The 19,258-nt window shown below is 40.3% G+C and overlaps 1 protein-coding gene across 1 annotated transcript in view; it reads left to right on the top strand.

Moving 5' to 3' along the window:
• Positions 1–19,258, top strand: part of klhdc8b (kelch domain containing 8B) — a 115,958-nt gene that overhangs the window by 83,328 nt on the left and 13,372 nt on the right. The gene's annotated exons all lie outside the window — the stretch shown is intronic.

The following is a 19,258-nucleotide window of genomic DNA, read 5'->3' as shown; positions in this document are numbered from 1 at the left end:
TATAAAAAAACCTGCAGCCTGACACAGAGCGCAAAGTAACAAAACATGCAAATCAGCTCAGCTTCATGTGTGATTTAGTGAGACGAAATTGTGTAACTCGCAGGCATGTTTGTGAATCTGAAAGACAAGGTTGTGTGATTAGGCTCTTTATTAGAAGTTGTGACCCCGGAAGGCAGTGGAAACACTGAGCAGCTTCGTTACCTGTTCATGTTTTCTATTTACTGGAAAATGTTAAATCACCATGATTTGCATTTAAATGTCCTCCACGTCAGCAGTCAGTACTGCGGAGGAACACGGAGGCAAGCAGGGTTAATGGATGTTCTGGTGCTGGCTGTCAGTGAGTCATTACTGTGGGGAAGATACAGTATCACTGACTAAAAGCTGAAAAAGATACAGTAGCACTTTAATTATAATCACTGCTTTTAGAGTTCAGGCAACTTTCTTTTAGATGATCAAACATGCAAGCATAATAAACATAAAAGGCTGACCTGATATGGCGATTAAATGGTTTGCTACATCAGTAGTACACTTTTGTGTGTTGGTGTATGTGTGTGTGGGGGTGTGCGTGCGTGTGTGTGTGTATTTTTAAGAATAACTATTGGGAATTTTAAACATCCACACAAACTTTGCATAAAAATATCTTTATATTGACCCTAGATGTCTAGCAAAGATTTCAGTATGATAAACTGCGTTTACTGAGACATCTGTGGTTTATCCAGGCAAAACAGTGAGAGAGAGCAAGACTTTGAACAGATAACAGAAAGTCAAATTGAGTAGAATAAGTTTGAAGATTTCAACCATTATCTGTAACAAAACAGATTTGGAAATGTTTTGAAATGAACTGATATGGCGAAACCATTGCCTGGTAAAAACAAGCCTCTTGTTCTTCAGTTTGCTTCATCCAGAGGGTCTGGACTCTTGGTTATTGAGAAACTATTGCTTCCTGGTGGTGCGGACTCTGTTGAGGTTTTAAATTTTACCCATTTGCTAACGTTTGTCTGTGATCTATGTAATGTGTCAGCTCGACGGTATGAAGCTTACTGGAAATCGCCTGCACTGTAAACAAGCATCCTCTGCTGCTGAGTGCTGGGCTGAACGAGGCGGCTGTTCATATGTTAGCTTCATATTTGGACACCTGGCCGCCACAGACTGAATGACGTCCTTCAGTTCCTTCGCTGTTCATTGCTAAAACTACAGGCGGAACACTATTCTAAAACAGCAGAAAGTCAACGTCACTTTTCTACAGCTTCTCCTTCCGTTGACTGGAGGAACCCAAGAAAGCCCCGATTGGCTGTGGTTACAGAATAGTATAATAAGTCAATGGCCAGGCTAGCAAAACTAAAATAACAAAAATAAACAACTGCGTATGGCGAGACATTTTCTAACTAACTAAATAAATGTGATTGTCATTATATTTACTTGAAAATTTTCTCAAAGCAACAAATTATCATTTATTGCAATAACTTCTCAAACAATTTATCGCCCAGTAAAATGTGTTATTGTGGCCTAATTATCATTACTGCTCTTATATCTTCTTAAGCTACTACTGTTGAAGAGAAACTGCAATCAGCTAAAATATATATCAACAGTTTTACAAAAGGCTTTAATACATGTTCAATGAAAATCCATTTTCCTTATGTTCACCAACGTTAAATTTTCTGTCAAAATGGGTGCGGAGGTGGTGCTGGGGTAAAGCGTGCGGTCCATGTACTGACGCCTCAGTCCTTGACACAGCCATCACAGGTCTGAGTCCCGGCCTGTTGACCTTTGACACTTGTCTTCTTCCTCTCTGACAACCTATTTTCCTGTCATGTTTCTGTCAAATAAAGGCCACTAGAGCCAAAACAAATCCTTAAAACCAACAAAAAATGTCTTTTTAAAATTATTAAAACAAACCTCAGAGTTCTACCTTTTTTCTCTTCTATGTCATTTACTTATAAAGCAAGGCACAGCAATTTCACGAATCATTTCTACTACTAATGGCATTTTTTTATGAGCAGTCCACATGCTTTCTGCGTCTGCTGTGCTAACGCTGATCATCTGACAAACAGCTCAGCCGCTCCTAATGCTTTTCTTACTTTTTTGTCAATTAGGAAGGTGATGCCAAGCTGCTGACAATAAAACAAACACGAAAGAACCATCAGTTAATCGTTTGATGTCATTTGTTCCTCTCAACTGCTGCCACTTCCTCACTGCTATTGTGTTTGATCTTATGAGATGAAAATGAGAGAGTAAAATGCAACAGGTCGACACATTTATTTATGCTACGTGTTTCTGTGGCCTTATACCATGACAGCAGGATGCAACACTGCACATGAGTCTGTTGCCAAACTGTCTGATTGGGTGGATATGTATTCATTCATATTAATCTGGTATTCCAACTGACAGGTGCTGCAAACTACTATAATTATGTGAAGTATGAAGCTGCTTCGCTGCAGAAGAGGCGTGTATGTTAACTAAGATGATGATTAAAGGATCGGCTTGCTTTTCACACTATTATCTAGTTGGACATGCTGTCAAATGAAGCCTATAAATAGACCCTTGGGAGCGCTGGTGATGGCGGTGTGTGCTTGTGTTTGTTCGTGTGGATTTTCCTATTTATATGCCCATTTGTCTGCGGTGAAAAGGATGAGAGCAGTGCTGGGATGATTGCTGGAATGGCAAGGAGGAGTGGCAAAAAATCTAAAATGATACTGAAATGATGGCAGAAAACATCCGCGGTCGACGCGGCAGAGACTTGCAGCTGCGCTCGGAGAATCTCTGGATGCTGGATGGCAGTGAAATTCATTATGCCACACGAATGGCTGAAGCCTGTATCATAATAAGGCATGTACAGAGCGTGTCGTCTTTCCTGAGGGATGAGGCTGCACTCTGATATTTTCACAGATGCACAGAAAATTAAATGTAGAGTAGGGATAATGGTCTCGAACATAGTCAGTGTTAATACTGGAGCGAGGTACCGTATTTTCCGCACTATAAGGCACACCGGATTATAAGGCGCACCTTCAATGAATGGCCTATTTTAAAACTTTTTTCATATATAAGGCGCACCTCATTATAAGGCGCATAGAATAGACGCTACAGTTAGGGCTGCCACGCGTCCCGTATTGAACCTATACGGGACACGATTCTACAAACGTGGATGTGTAATAATAAAGAAGTGGTACCCGAGTACTTTATATAGTAGCTGCCCCAGTCATTGTTTCACTCACGGTGTTGGTGTTGCGATATTGTGCCCAACTGCTTTCTGGGTAACACAGACCAACCGACACGCTGCCACCGCAGTCTCTGTCTCTCTTCCCCCGACAGCCCCGGCTTTAAATGTATAGGAGCTGGTCCCTTGGTAACCCTAGTCAAAGCGCCTCGGATGAATGTCTAAAGCCACTTTGTTGATATAAAGAATGTCAACAAAACAGTCCGACTCGGGTCGGCAAGGAGAGCCTTGCGTGACTGGGCCGAGGCGTGGCCGGACGATGGTGACCCTTCTCCGTTCACGCACAGCATGTTCCTGGAGAACGTGGTGCTAAATGACCTGCAGACGACCTGATTATCATGTCGGTAGGTAGATAGGTCAGTCAAACTTTATTAACAAACCAGCGTTCTGACAACTATCCCAGAATGCACTGCGCGCTTCTTCTTCTACGGGCGAAAATGAAGTTGGCGGCTGCTTACCTGCTTACCGTAGTTGCTAGACCTGTTGTGGCTCAATATTGGTCCATATATAAGGCGCACCGGATTATAAGGCGCACAGTCGGCTTTTGAGGAAATTGAAGGTTTTTAGGTGTGCCTTATAGTGCGGAAAATATGGTAAATAGCAGATCTGGCAACAAAAACTCTTCCAGACAGTTCATGAATCCAGTTGCTCACAATCAGCCTCGGTTTGTTACAGCAGTTATTATAAGGTCATTTGCCTATTTTAAAATGTAAGGAATATTTAAACATGACAGAATGAAGGGGGTAGGAGTGGTCAAGCATTCCCCATGTGCATGAATTAACAAATGGTTGATACAAAATAGGTAGCACCATTTTAAACCTTGAAAAAGTCATTTGTGAAACGACCAAAACTCCAAACATTTTCTAATGACAAAATGACCAGCAAAGCTTGGTGGACAAAAAAATAGTGCTGTAGTTGTACATTAGATTTGATCTGGTCTTTTCAGGAAGAACATCTTTTCATTATGTTAAGAATAGAGTTTTGTCAAATCTTATCATTCGAATCCCTGGATTATTGTAATCTTTCCTCACATGGTACTTTTTTCATAGGTGGTACATTTTTGTTCAAGTGGAAATCTCCTTTCCATACTCTGGATTAGCTAAATCCCTAACTGTATCAGAGAGGAAGAGATACAAGCGATATACTTTCTGATGGACTGTTCTTTGACATAAAACCCGCTTTTGAACAAAATGTAACCCATAAAAATGATATTTACTGTCAATCTAACTAGCTTAGTATCAACCCAGGGAACAAATCTGTCTTAAAGGGGGATGACCCATATGTAAGTGAATTGTGTAGTCATGAGCTTTTTCAGTTACAGCGTAGCTTTGCCCCCCGTTACTGTGTTATTTACTTTCTATAAAATTTGAGAATTTGTACATTTTATCCATCTCTTTCATCTATACTACCTTATCATTACTGGGTCAGAGGGGAACTGGAGCTGATCCCCATTGGATGAGAGAGAAGATGCACCCTGGACAGGTCACCAGTCCATCACAGACACATACAGGACAAACAGCCATGCTTGCAAACACTCTTTTGAGGTCAATTTGGAGAAACCCATTAGTCTAAAAGTCACAACTGCACTGGCAGAACATGCAGAAAGACCCCAGGCTGGGCTTTCTTTCTGAAAGTTAACAACTGTGCCACAGTGCAGCCTCTGGTATCCTATAATTAAACAGAATACTTTAATAAATAACAATAGACAACTGAGTAAGCAAGTTCAAAGTCTAGCTTTTAGGATTTGCTCAGTGAGGGAAAAAGCCCAAAGGACATAGTTAAAGAAAGTAAGTCCTTTTAGTCAACTAGCTCAAATTTGAGATGCATATTATGCTTTGTGGGTTTAAAGCTTGTTTCAGCTACACAGAGTCTAAACATTTCCACTTCATCACTTTTACCTCATTACAAAGTTTACATCATGCTGACTAACACACAGAGGCACCACATTTGTATTTGAGCTTCCTGACGACCATTGGCTGTCAAAAGGCCTTCTTCACTGCTAATGAACCTCCCACCTTTATAGTCCATAAAACTATTTACACAGTTGCAATATTTTATTAGCAATTTCCTGCATGTGAGGCAGTTTAGATGCAGTAACTAACGAAAGTGCTGAACAGTGGAGAGGTTTTATTACTAACACACTCCTTTATGGCAGAGTCTGCTAATTATATCTAGAGTTGTTCCAGATGCACAACTTCATCTGTGCTTTCAGTGCTGTATATGGTAACAAAGTTAGCTCATTATTTGTACACCAGGACAAAGAACAAATGTCATCTTTAGTTCCAAATGAAGCTACTGGAATGATTAAATGTTCGTCTGATCACATTGCTAGAATCTGTATTGTGTGTATACCACAGCTATTACTGAGATGTAGTATACACCTTTGTTATTATCTTAGGCCAAAAAGCTCAGAGCGCCAGTGATGAAGGATCCCATTTCCTTTTATGAGAAAACAAAAGAGCCAGAAGATCAATGGGGTTTTCTAACATTAGCTCTGTGCTGTTTAACTTACCGCTCACACCGAATGAGTTCATCACCATATGTGTCAGACATATCAAAGCCTGTTATTCCATGTAAATTTCCGAGTAGCTTCTGTAGATTTGCTGCCCTTTAGAAACACAGTCGGACAGCGCATTGTTAGGAACACATCCGAGGGTTTGTGTTTGATGTGAAAGGCCAAACCGGCTGGCTAAATGTAAAAGTTACAGTAGATGAACTGAAAGGAGATTATTTGAACTAAAAACTCCCACACAGGAAACCGATGACAGCATGCCAACATGAAAAAACACAGAACAGATGAGTATTTTTGTCTATTTCCAATCACTTCATGAATATTTGGGCACCTTCTCACTCAACTAACACCGGAACACACCGAGGGGCAGATGGACTGCAGGTTTGACCGACATATATGTAAATATAACCTTAAATTAAGAATCATGTTACATCCTAGTCAACTAGTAGGCAATTTTTGCACTCTTTTCACATTACAACCACCAACTTTAGAGTATTTTATGTGATCGACCAACACAATGGAGTTGTTGCGGCCCCTGGCCTCTTGAGGCTGTGCAGGCTTATTTGTGTTATGCAGGTTCAGCTGTGAGAGAACACATTCCTGATTGGCTGCCTGAAGGCTGCTGTAAACTTCATAAAACTGGACCCAAAGGCCATTGTGAGTGCTCTTGTCTCATGAGTTTCTTGGATCACCAGGTCTTTCATTGAGATTAACCAGCCATGACTTCTCAGATGGTGCTAGTAGGATGTGAACCTTCATCATTCAGCAGGAGCACAAGGAACTACCCTATACTCACAAACACACAAAGGGTGTCCCTTTGTGTGTTTTTTATTTCTCTACCCTTTTGGGTTGGTTGGACATACATTGGATTGACTTGTTTGGACACTTTGTAATTTAATTTGCACTTATTATTCTTCAGTTTGTTAACCCTCTTTTTTTTGTATTAAGCGGGCTAAATTGTATTGTTTTGGTTTTGTGAAACCTTCTTTTTGTAATAAATCATTTTACATTCCACTTTTTTCTGGACACATCTTTATGTCACACCCCCTGGACCCATAGACCACCTTCGGGACGTAACAGGAGTGAATAATAGTCTAGTAAGAGGGAAAAAATTTACAAATAAAAAGCTTGGTATATGATAATCCCCTTTACTCTCCTGCACCTAATGAAATTCATTGCATTATATTTCACCATCTTAGTAAACCTTGTTTGTGAATAACTGTTCTGTGAAGACCAAGAGGCAATGCGGACAGGTCAGGGAGAAAGTTGTGAAGAAATTAAAAGTATCCCACTCTTTACATAATGCCTGGTTCACACAGCAAGATTTTACAATTATTGGGCTTTTTTTTTTCAAATCTTGAGTCCCCCACTCATAATAAAAAATCTTAAGTATAACAGGTTTGGTTGCTCAGTGTGTCATCGTACAGGGCAAAGACAACAAACACATCATACACAAACCGATTTCACTCTCCAACATTCAGATGTCAGATAGGAAATCTCGAAAAAAAAAACCACCCTCAAGACCAAACGTGGGTGTAGAGTAAACAAACATGGCCGACTGTGAAGAAGCAATTGTGATAGTTTGTGAACTACTGAAATTAGTGTTATGCCCACCAGACTCTTTGGTGCGCAATTGCATTTAAAAAAAACAAAACAATTTTATTAGAATTCCCCTCCATGTTTCCGTCACATTTCTTTGTGATCGATTGTCTACACGTCGCATTCAACAGGCTGCGTTCTCGTTTGTTCTCATGGAACACCAGACATGGCAGGAATCTCTTCAAATTATCTTAAGAGCCGTACTGATTATCGGGTCATTCTTAAGATTGTCGGAGGGTGGAAATAAGGGAAATGAAGATGTAAAGAAAAGCTGACACCTGAACTAGGCATAAATCATTGAACTCTATCAGTCCAATATCTGAAAATGGAAAGAGGATGGTAGAACTGTGAACCTACAGAGACACAGCCATACACCGAATCCACACAAGGACAGCTCTACACTCTATACATCAGATTTTTATAGAATAGGACTGAAAAAAGCAATAAAAAGTCCTGCTATCATTTCACCACCAATCCTATTCTAAAACAGGAAGCTAGTCAGAGTTGATTGAAAGGTAGATGGTGCTATAAACATGATTATCGTGGAAGAAAAACAAAAGGTTACCTTCCCACTGGACACTGCACCAAACTACAATGAGGTAGTTTAAATCAATGGATACTCGTGTTTGGCCCAGTCAAAGCCTAGGTCTAAATACAATCACGTCTCGTCGCAAAAGCTCTCCATACAATATCACTGAGGTGTACTGAGTTGTGACAAAAAAATAATAAAAATTGTAGTCTCTTTGTGTGTAAAACCACTAGAATCATATCCCAAAAGTCTTACAGCAAAAGGTATTGACGTATTGACTGAACACAAATGGATGCCCAATTGTTCTGTTTTTATTTTTAATATATTTCATTTTACAAAGTGTTTATTTTCCTCCCTCTTCACAATTTTGCTCAAATTTGTGTTGACCTGTCATTTAAAACCCCAATGTTGTAATTTTAATGTGACAAATCGAATACAGCTCGAAACAAACAGTCAGAAACTTGGCAGCATTTAAAAAATCAAATCAAAACAAAAAGCTCCACTTCATGATTCAGCCAGACTTAGTGCTGGTATTATGTTGTGATTGCACCGACTTTTAGCAGAATGTTCCAGCCAGCTGATTGCATCTCTTTCTATTAAAGTGTTGCCTGCAGAAAAATGACAGTGCAGAAGTCAGGGGAATTCTTCCACACTGGGGGAGCAGAGGGAGCCACAGAGGTCTGCAGCGATGACTCAAAACCCACCAACTGTTGGTAGACATTTTGAACCACAGACCTGTGCTCCGCTCTCTGAATCATCCCTGTCATGTTTACACTCTGACTTGAAAGTGCTCTGAGATCTCGATGTTTAGATATTGGGTAGTTCTTTCTTCCTTTTTTTTTTTTTTTGTCCTCAGGTCCTGTCCCCTGCAGTTTTTAAAGTTTGGCCCTCTTGGAGATGTCTGTCTTCCCAGCGTGTGCTGTTATGACTCCTTTCATAACACACAAAGCAAAGCTGAGAATCGCTGTTAGTCAAAGGCTGAAAAGGTGGGAGCCAGGACGAAATGGGTGACTCACCATAGCTGCAGTTTTATAACGTGGGATACAGGAATAAGTCACAGAAATGCATATGTTTATGAAGAACTGCTGATAAGGCTGATTTCAACATACAATTTTAACAAAAAAGAAAACCTATTTGCTTACGATTTGAGCTAAATTCAATCTCTACAAGATCAAAACTGGTAAACCGTATAAGAACCATGTGGAAATGATTAGCCATTTTTGTTCAACAGAAACTGATAACTGCAATGTACCACATGTTTGGCAGTCCATCCAGTTTTTTGTGATTGTGTAAATTAACACAAAATCAACAGATAATTTGTTGAAATGTAAAATATATACAAATGGTTGTACAATTTCTCTGTGTCAAATGTCAAATGTGTCAAACACTCTTCAACAATGGCACAGCAAAGGCTATTTCTTATACTAGTGCTAGGCACATGTGTTTGTTTAGGTTGTATTTACCCAGAATGCCCTGCATTGTGGTCTGCTTCCTGCTTTTGTAGCGGTCTCTGCTCTGCTCAGCGTTCACACATGCATTCAAACTGCACCAGAGTTCTCTTCAATAGAACTGAGACGTAGGTTTTTGGTTGGACCAGAGTTCACCTGTTTAGTCCACATCAGAGTTAGAATAGGTTAGCATGTTCACATCTCCTCAAACGAACTGGACTTTGAAAGCAAATGAACTGTAGTTTGAGTAAAGGTGGTCTGGAGAGAGCTTATCTGAATGCACCCAAAGTTTTTTCAGGTCTGTCATGTTTAATGGAGTCATTTAAAAAGCATAAACAACACCAGAACTTTTGAAAAGTAAAGTTATTGCCTTGAACACTTCAAAGAAAAAACAGTTTCCATGGAAATGGTCTAGTCTTTTTCTGGTATTGCAATAAAAGTTAAACCTTGTCATTTAGATGTTGACATGACCAATCATCTCTACGGAGATTTAATAAGAGATCTAGCAGTTTTCTCTGTGATCCCATAGTTTTCTAGATTTTTATTAAAAACCCTGTTAAATTTGACTCATAGCTTTTTGAATTAAATCAACCGTCCATACGCTTAAAGATAAAATGTTTCTTTACCGTGAAGCATAGCTGCCACCCACAGAGCATGAATATTTATAGGATTACTCAGAAGCCGTGGATTCTCATTAGCGAATCCTATAGGACCCTCGGCCTTCCTGAAGCGCCACTGGATCCTCCTGAGCCGTAATAACCTGCTTTGTCCAGGACAAGCCAGGTAATATCCTCCATCATTCAGCAGGTAAACATTCAGCAGCTCTCTTCCCTCCTCCCATAAAGCCAAGCCACTGGTGTGTCTAATGAAACGGATGATCACAGACTATCACCGCCATGCAGAAAGTTTCCCAAGTCCTCTTTTCCCTTGACTTTCTTTGCACATCCTCTCTATCCTCATGAGGCTTGAGAGGATACGGATTAAAGCATCGATCTACGTAATCAGTTGCTAGAGTGTTATTCATCACATCTGCACTGCAGCAACAGCCTCATATTGTAAAATCATGAGTGTGTGTTTGTGTGTTGTTATGCCCCGTGGAGTAAATGGGATTATCAATGCATTCAATGAGCTTCTAACTTGGCTTTAGCATACAAGAGGATAGATGACAGATGAAGGCACTGTAACAGAGAGAAGATTTGTTAAGACTTTGTGTTTCACAAAAGAGATCCAAAAACCTATTTAATCAAGAAAAGATACAAAAAGAGAAGGGAGGCTTAAAGTTTATTAGCAGCTTGTAAAGTCGGAGTCACTACAGCGTTAAAAATATCCACACAGAAAAATAAAATGTGCTAAAACTAGTAGAAACTGTCAGATGTACCTCCAATTAGAGAATCACCTACAATGAAATATTGTCTGTCTGCCACATAATAATTAGGTTTATTTGTTCATAGATCCTGAAAAATAATTAAATTCTTAGTTTCTAAATGGCTAATTATCAATTAGGATCGGTGAAACTGGATGGCATTGGTCAAACATTTATTTAAGATTTTGTGATGCTGCTGGCTGTTATGGATCCTGGAAAGAAAAAAATGGCCAGATAAAGAAAGTGGAAGCCATGCAGCAAAGGTCTTAATATCTCTAAACCCCAGACAGCTGCATTGAGGACTAATAGCCGGTCTATATAGGATATTCACTCTAGTGACATGCCACCATCTTCGTGCGTTTTTGATAATAGGTGAAGAAATATTTTATTGATCAAAGTCTTCATTGATTTTCATGTGGTAGATTAATCAAGAATCTGGTTGCCAGAAAACTAGCAGAACTCGCTAACTTGTTAAGACTTGACCGTTTCTACTGCAGACGCTCCTGTGCCATCCTCGGTCCCCCGGGTGCAGCCTTTTGAATATTGATCAGTCTCTTTCTGCTGTAAGTTATTCACATGGAATGTGCATCTCAGTAGAAAGCAGCAGCTTCAGGCTGCTGCCTTTGAATGCATCATCACTGAACAAAAGGAGGTCAAAGGAATAAAAATAAAACTTCTTCATAGCTTATAGATCTTTAATGCTGACTTCTTGGTCTCTCCCATACAGGAGATGACTTCTTACCTCTGACGACGATCCAATGATTTTATCCTTCTTTACAGAACTGATAAATTCTCTGCACTTCATTGGCCTCCAGTCAGTTTTACTTATTGATTTGTGATTTATTTTTTTGCAGTGAGAACATACATTTTTATCTCTGTAGCAGTCTGACTGACCTCTGACCTGCTGCATGAATGCTTGTTTACTTACTCAACAGCCTGTTTTCGGCAGATATTAAACAGTATTTGCCTTTCACTCTTATTGCTGACCAAATGACTGTTAACACGTAAAAAGCAGCCTATATCTTTCTACATCACCCTGATGAAGATGGTTTCCATCCCTGCTTGTGCGTCATTTTGGAGCAGATTTATCATTCAGCATGTCAGTAAGCAGATGCAGATCCCCTGGACCGTACAGGAACATCAGGGTACGCAGTGCGAAGGCTGACGCAGCCCAGTCAGGGATGTAGAAACGGGGAAGAAAAATCCCTTCTGACAGTGATTAACCTTGTTTGCAACACCTTGGATATAATCCAAACACTTCCCTTCACTCTGCAAACACACCTCCTGATGTTCAACACAGAGTTCAGAGCTGAGCTAGTCTGAGTTGTGGTGGCTTAGTGAGAATGGATGACTTCGTAGATGATGCAAAATTTCATTCTCATATAATGTGACTAATATTTTCAGGATGAATTTGATGGGATTTTGCTTCATATATAAATACATATAAACACAATTGAATTAGGATGTATTTAAATGAAGCCAGACCTGTAAGGCTGATGCCTCATTGGTTATTTGCCATGGATGCTAGGCTAGGTTAATGACCTTTCAACATCGATTCAGATGTGAGGTAAGTGAATAAATCTTGAAGAACATCATGATTTGAGACATATTGTTGGCCATCCATCCATCCATCCATCCATCCATCCATCCATCCATCCATCCATCCATCCATCCATCCATCCATCCATCCATCCATCCATCCTCAAAGATCAGAGATGTGATCTTAAGGTCATTTTCTTCCCACTCAATTCTTATTGATTCTCCCTTCAGTTCTCCGTTTGGGATTTATCGCATTGATCTGGATTTTTTTAGGATGCATTTCAAGCGGGCCAATTGCCATTGAGTTGTGAACCATGCCAATTTTCCATGCTGTTTCAGAATTGTAGTCTGCTTTTGGTTGTAATTTGGCAATGGCAGCAGAGGAAGCAAACGAAGCCATTCAGTCAGTGTTGGTCACGCTTCCACAGCTTGCAGCTTTCACCAACAGCCAACTTGTTCAGTTTGGCACTACTCTCTTTACAGTGGGACATGGTTGTTTACAGCACATGCAGTTTCCTGTAAGCTTCATAGCGTAGTGTCCTTCACGGTCAATCCGGCACAGTACATACATCATGGCCAAGCATTTGTGGTTGGATTCTACGTCTCCAGTTTCTCAACAGCCAAAGGTCCAGGCTCTCTGTATGAATCAATACATAGAACGAGGGGCTGCTTCCTACCAGCTTATACCTCCATGTTTCTCCATGTGATGGTGTATTACGGATGCACCATGGTTCACAAACAAATCATGGCAGTGGCATAATTGTTGATGGAGAACAAGTTTACATTTTTGTCTGAATTCATGTTGTCGTTAAGGCAAACTAGCACAGCCCTGACCTCGGGGTAAATAAACAGGAAGCATGTTTGTCAACTGAAGGGACACAGTGCAGCACACAGTAGGTGTTAATCACTGTCAGGAGGTTTTGTCTGCCTGCCTCTACATCCCTGACTGGGCTGCATCAGCCTTCACACTGCGTACGCTGTTGTCCCTGTACGGTCCAGGGGATCTGCATCTGCTTACTGACATGCTGGATGATGAATCTGCTCCGAAACGCACAAGCAGGGGTGGAAACCATCTTCATCAGGGCGATGTGGAAAGACAGGCTGATAATGTTGCTGCTGCTACATCCAGATGAGAGCATGTCATAGTATGTCTTGTTGATCTGTGAGGCTTTTTTTTTGTATTCATGAGCAACAACAAACTGATGTGCTTGATTTGTGTTTCCTGCTTTCTGCTACAAGGTCAGGTGTGTGTTTGGACAAAAAAGAGCAGCAACTGAACAAACGGCAACAAACCCCAGAGACTACGAGCCGGAGCCGTCCTACTGCAGCTCACACAGCAGAATAAAACAAGAGTTCAGCAGTGGTAGACAACGCAAGTGCCTGTAGGGACAACTGTAAAAAGACATTTTACAGTTGTATAGTGTCTCATCCAATGGGAATGAAAGGTTTCATCCTTTTTAAGGGAGAACTGTGGGTTCACTGCCATAAATATACATATTAAATTAATATGAGGTCAATCATTTTCATTTGCAGGATTTATTTCTACTTTCTGCTCTCTCTCCCAAAAACTGGATGACAAAAGTTTTCAGTCCGGTGCTTTAGTATCAACTATCCCTATTTTTTTTGAAGGGCAGTTGTGTTTACAGAGACTTCTTAATGCCTTTTCAAATCAGTGTGTGTGTCTCTGTGTGTGAGCAATGCTTCTGTAATATTCTCTAGCTTTCTAAAGGTGTGTGGCGGTCATATGCAGCATAGTCATGGGAGGCGAGCGAAACGTCTGGGAGGGCGAAACAGGAGAAGGAACAGGATTGATTCTGAGCTTTAAATAAACTCTCGCTCCTCTCCTCCAGCTGTGTCCACCAGACACGGATCTGCCCCACATGTCACTCAAATCAGCTGCCTGCATGCACCGCCACAGACGGTTTGTGTGAGAGCAGCCCCGGTGGCCAGTTGGCCCAACAGAAACAAGAGTGACGCCAGCCAACATAAATCAGCGCCTCATCTCCTCTCCAAACTTCAGATTTGGATCAAGCGAGAGAATTAATAATTGGTGCTGACAAGCAGCCGTGTTTTCTCCTTGAAATGGCTTCTCTTTCCTTCTTGTGGATTAAAGCGGCAGAGAGGGAAAAAAGAAAAAAAAACCGTTGCACTGCAGCCTGTTTTCTTTTTCATGGGAGAGTGGTTTGCACTCTCTGCTTGACAAGCTTTGTGAGAAGCAGTGGAGGTGAGAATGCACACAGACACAGAGGGACCTCCTCATCCTGAAACACAAAGCATCTCTCTGTCTCCCAGTTTAATTTAATGAAGGCAGGGTGGATGGGGTGGATGTTCCAGGGCCTCCATCCCTTGGTGGAACTTGGAGAGCAAGGCTCAGCCATTTTATTGTACAACTTTTATTGGTAGACCTAAGTTGCAACATTTGTTACATTTTCAGCTGGTGCATTTCAATTTCACACTGCGTTGTGTCAAACAAACTAAACCTTTTGAGAAACCTGTTCTCCTCCTCGCCTGTGGAGGTGCTGTGCCACGGACCACTGAAGGAAACAACACCAAAACCTCTGAAGAAGACACTGGGCGCAGCTTCCTTCTTCACAAAATGACAACTAAAATGAAGTGGCGTCAGATTGTAGCGGTGGCAGGATTACTCTGTTGGCGAGTAATGGCATGCTATTGCCAGACATTTTTCGTGCTAGCACGTTTATTTTGATTGTATTTACCCAGAATTCCCTGTGCACTTCCTGCTTTTGGAGCTATTTGCAGTCCGCTTGGCATTCACATATAAGAAGACAGTCAGAAATGAATGTATATCCTGCAAAATGTCCATTAGTGTAGCTTCGCACAGAATATGGCTGAATATTTCATGCTAAAAAAGGCAACAATATTCAGTGCTTTTAGTATTACATGCCTAACACAACACAAATAAAATAAACATATTTTTCTCCCCATCAACAAAGAAGTACCAATGCTGATGTGTATGCAAGGTAGCTCAGAGGGCGAACAAACAAGTTATGGTTATTTCTGCCAATTTGTCAAGAGAAAACATGGAGAAAAACATAAATTACGAGCCTGCATGCTTGTTTGAAAGTTTCCTCTCCCTTCCTTCTCTCCCCATATATTTGGATGCAATTTGCATGCTATCTTTCCTTTCCATTTTCCACGCCTGAATAGCTGATCTGTTGCAACCAGCATATCTATTAGCGAGCTGCTGGTGGCTCTGCTGTCTCTCCTCTGACACAGAGATCAACATTTAGCTGCACTGCTACCACGTTACTTCCTCCAGCAAGCACCTCAACACATTACTGTTATCTCGAAAAAAAAATGTCTCCCCTCTTCTGAAGATCTCCACTGCAGAGGGAAAAGCAAATATTTCAGTTTTATTAGGCTTTTGCCTCTGATGAAAATATTTTGAAAGTAAAATATTTTCGTAGAACTCTGTTTCCGTTGATGTTACTTATGCTGATGTGGATTGTCTGTCATCTTGGACGTGACAATTCTGAGTGCTGTTAATACAAGGTAACTAAACTCCAGCTACACTAACTGGGCCATTAAGATCACTGCTTTAGCCTGTATTCTTGTTTTTGACCTTAAACTCTGTGAATCCAGCTGTAGATACTCGTGAAGCTAGCAGCTAAGATCGGTCATCCAGGTGACAAGGTGGTCAGTGTTCTTCCATCAGGATTTTGTGGTTTATTAGAGACTAATGAAGTGATGAAGACTATCATTACCCATTGACCAATACAGCAATTAATAATCTAGGCTAAAGATGTGATGGATGCCATTGTTTTTGATTTTGACTGGCTCCATAGCAACCTTTCTGGATTCTCATGCACAGACTAACAAACTTAAGAGCTTAAATTATTTGTCAGCTAAACAAAATGCCACAGAGCCCAACAGATCCTTCTTGAGGCAAAACGAGTTATGGCAAGTCCATTTAACTGCAGATTATATTTGCCAGATGTTATTAGCATGTCTTCCTTCCTCATTCGTAGAAGTTTCCTGTTTCATTAAAAAGAAAAAGAAAAACAAGAAAAATGAGAAGGCCAAAGATACCACCAGTTTGGGTTCAGAATTAGCCAGAGAAAACGATCTTAGAGCAGTGAATTTGAAGTCTGTCCCATATGAAGCTAACCTGTTAAGAACAAGCTCCTTGTTCTACGTTTGGCTGTGAAGTGAGGTTCTGGGTCCTCGGTTATTGAGAAACGATTTCTTGTGTCCCCATCAGACGGACAGTTTCCCACACCACAAAAAAAATAACAAAAGAAAAACCTCATAAAAGTGCACACAACCTCGCTGGACAGAAAAAAACAAAAAAAAAAAACTTGTTGGGTCTAAATGACCCCGTCTTAATATCGTGTGAGGGTTAATTGCCACCTAGTCCTTCATGAAGAATGACAATGCAGAGGTACAGAAACTTAGAATGACATTTACAGCAGCTCTGTCAATAAACCTTCTCCTTTTAAGCCTTCAATCCTCTAAGAAGTCATATCTGCCTTAAAAGACCAACACATTGCTATTTTACCAAGGTTTGTGTGGAAGGACCCCCAGTGAGACCCTCCATGACTGTCATTAACTCCGTTTGATTTGGTAAAAATTTGGCTTGAGACCCGAAACTTGAGTGACTGACAAAAAATGAAACCATAGATTGCAGGATCACGTCTGTTTATCTGTCATTTTTAACACGAAGACCACAAAGGGGAAAAAAAAAGAGAGAATCAAGTAATCCCCAGAGCAGCTTCTTCAAAATAAAGTTTAAAACATGTAACAAGGCATCAAAACAAAGTGCTTGAGAGCAACTTCCTCTATCCAAGCAGAAGTTACAGACTCTATAGATCGCTGTCAGGAATGAGGGCTGTTGATGGGATTTATTTTATTAACTCCAGTGAAATATCCAACTGTGATTTGGCTTAAAATTAAGACACAGATCTGATTGGGACCAAAAAAAAAACAGTCCTGACTGGGACATCTCTAAACACTCTCTGGAACATTTCAACATTTCAAAATGAGGCAGTCATGTTGATTCAGAATTCTGACTTAATAAGTCAAAAGTTTCTCACTGCACTCAGCTTCAAAATTCAACATGGCTGCTTCATATTGGAATGTAATGGAAGCTTCAAATTACACCAACCACAATGTATAATATGTATTTGTGAACATGTTTGAATGCATAAAATGTTGAATATTTTATAAACTTGCATTAGCTTAAACAGATGTCAAACAATAAGTGTGATTGAAAGGTAGAAAAATTAATACAAAACAATTATGACAAAGAGTAAGGATGAATGTTTCCTCTCTGAAATAGTCTGAGTGCTTCGTTTATGTATGCACTCCGTTCAATTTTGAGTGAATTGTTTTTAGTCTGTCTGCACAATTACAAGCTAACAGAAATGGGGAAAAAGAAAATTTCCCACAATGTGATATACTGATGACTACAGCATTTCCAAATAAAAACATTTTTTTCCCCACTTTTCATCAACCGTTTTCTCAAAAAGAACCACATTTTCCTCAGTGATGTACCTGGTCTCAGGTAACCCTGTCTATCAGTCTGCCAAGTAACTTATTTTTCACTGACACATCCATCTTTTCTCTGAGTAATACCTTGATCCCCTGCAGCGTCCTCCACCGCTCCTTTAAAGTGCTCTCTGGATTTAGCACTATAACACTTCAACTGGAGGTCATCCAAGTCGGCAACAGTGGCTCCGTGTTGGAAAGCATCAAATTGTCTCAGACATTCTAAGGAGTTAATGTATTCACTTCCAAGTCACTTTCCACTTGACTGTACAATATTTGAAGAGTGGATAAAGGCTGGGAAGGGAGCTCAGCAGTCTAAATACCCGGCATGTCTGATTCACATCAGGCTTTAAACTAAATAGGTCACCAGCTTTTTGTTTGCGGAAATGGAAAAAAAATTTTTTATGGCCAAAATAATGGAGCTAAAGCATTATTTACAAAACTTGATTAAGTATATATTTCCAGTCAATAATGTCTATAAACATTAGCAGATATAAAATAAAAATTTGCTGAACTGACATGATAAAATGAAAGCAAAATAAGTGTTGTTTGTGACTTGGTGTCTATCACCCACTGTGACACACTTCATCACAGGGCAGAAAATTACAAAAATATTCCATGAATCCAAACCTTGTGATTACCGCCTTTTTATTCGGGATCCCTGAAGGCAGCACTTTGTAGAACAGGTTTTTGTCTTTTAGAGTTATACCTCAGCCAGGTTTGTTCAAGTCAATCAATAGTTTTGCCCTTTCTTCTTTGCAGAAGGACTCAACTGTCTGTCACCATGTCATGACAGTATGTTATGAGACAAATAATCTGAAGACTAATCTTCGTCACCTCCTCCCTGAGCTGATATTGCCGTCTGAAGAAATGCATCGCTCCAGACCAAAAACAACCAATCAGAGCCAGACAGAGGGTCTTAGCGCTGTTAATGACGCCGATGACAGAGAAACAACCATCACAGGAAAACTGTTTATCCGTTAAACACAGTTACTATGAGCAGTTCAGATCACATTTCTTTAAGTAAGTGGTGTCCTAAAGATGACTGTTTCTAATGGGAATGTTTTTCAAGAACTGCGTTTGTGTCGATATAAGTACAGTCAGCACCATACAGTTACCTAAGTCAAAAATAGTTTTTTTATTGTCAGTTTTATCGTTATCACAACAGTACCACAAAATATTGCGATAAAATTCTAAGTCATGTCGCCCAGCCATAGTGGAAAGTAAATGCAGGCAGCAGCAACAAAGGTCAACCCCAAGCAAATAGAATATTTACACATTTTGGTAGTTTTATGAATCAACTCACTGGTGACCTCATGCAGCCTTTTTTTGTTTTTAGAATATTGGTTTGTTTCATTAGATTTGTGTAAACTGCCATCTCCAACTCCTGCCCTGACTCTTCCAGCACAGGAGACGCGGAGCAGTGGGAAAAGCAATGCGTCACCTCTTATCATGGTCCAAATATAGAAATTTAATCTGTGAGGGGTTTCAAGCCAGAGAAAGGAAAAAGAGCAGGGTGCTGGGAGCTCCCCAGGCAGATCTTGTT

The sequence above is a fragment of the Poecilia reticulata genome, linkage group LG7, assembly GCF_000633615.1.
Source record: "Poecilia reticulata strain Guanapo linkage group LG7, Guppy_female_1.0+MT, whole genome shotgun sequence".
Taxonomy (NCBI): Eukaryota; Metazoa; Chordata; class Actinopteri; order Cyprinodontiformes; family Poeciliidae; genus Poecilia; species Poecilia reticulata.
Note: the sequence above shows the minus strand (reverse complement) of the source record. Positions and strands in the feature narration are given on the sequence as shown.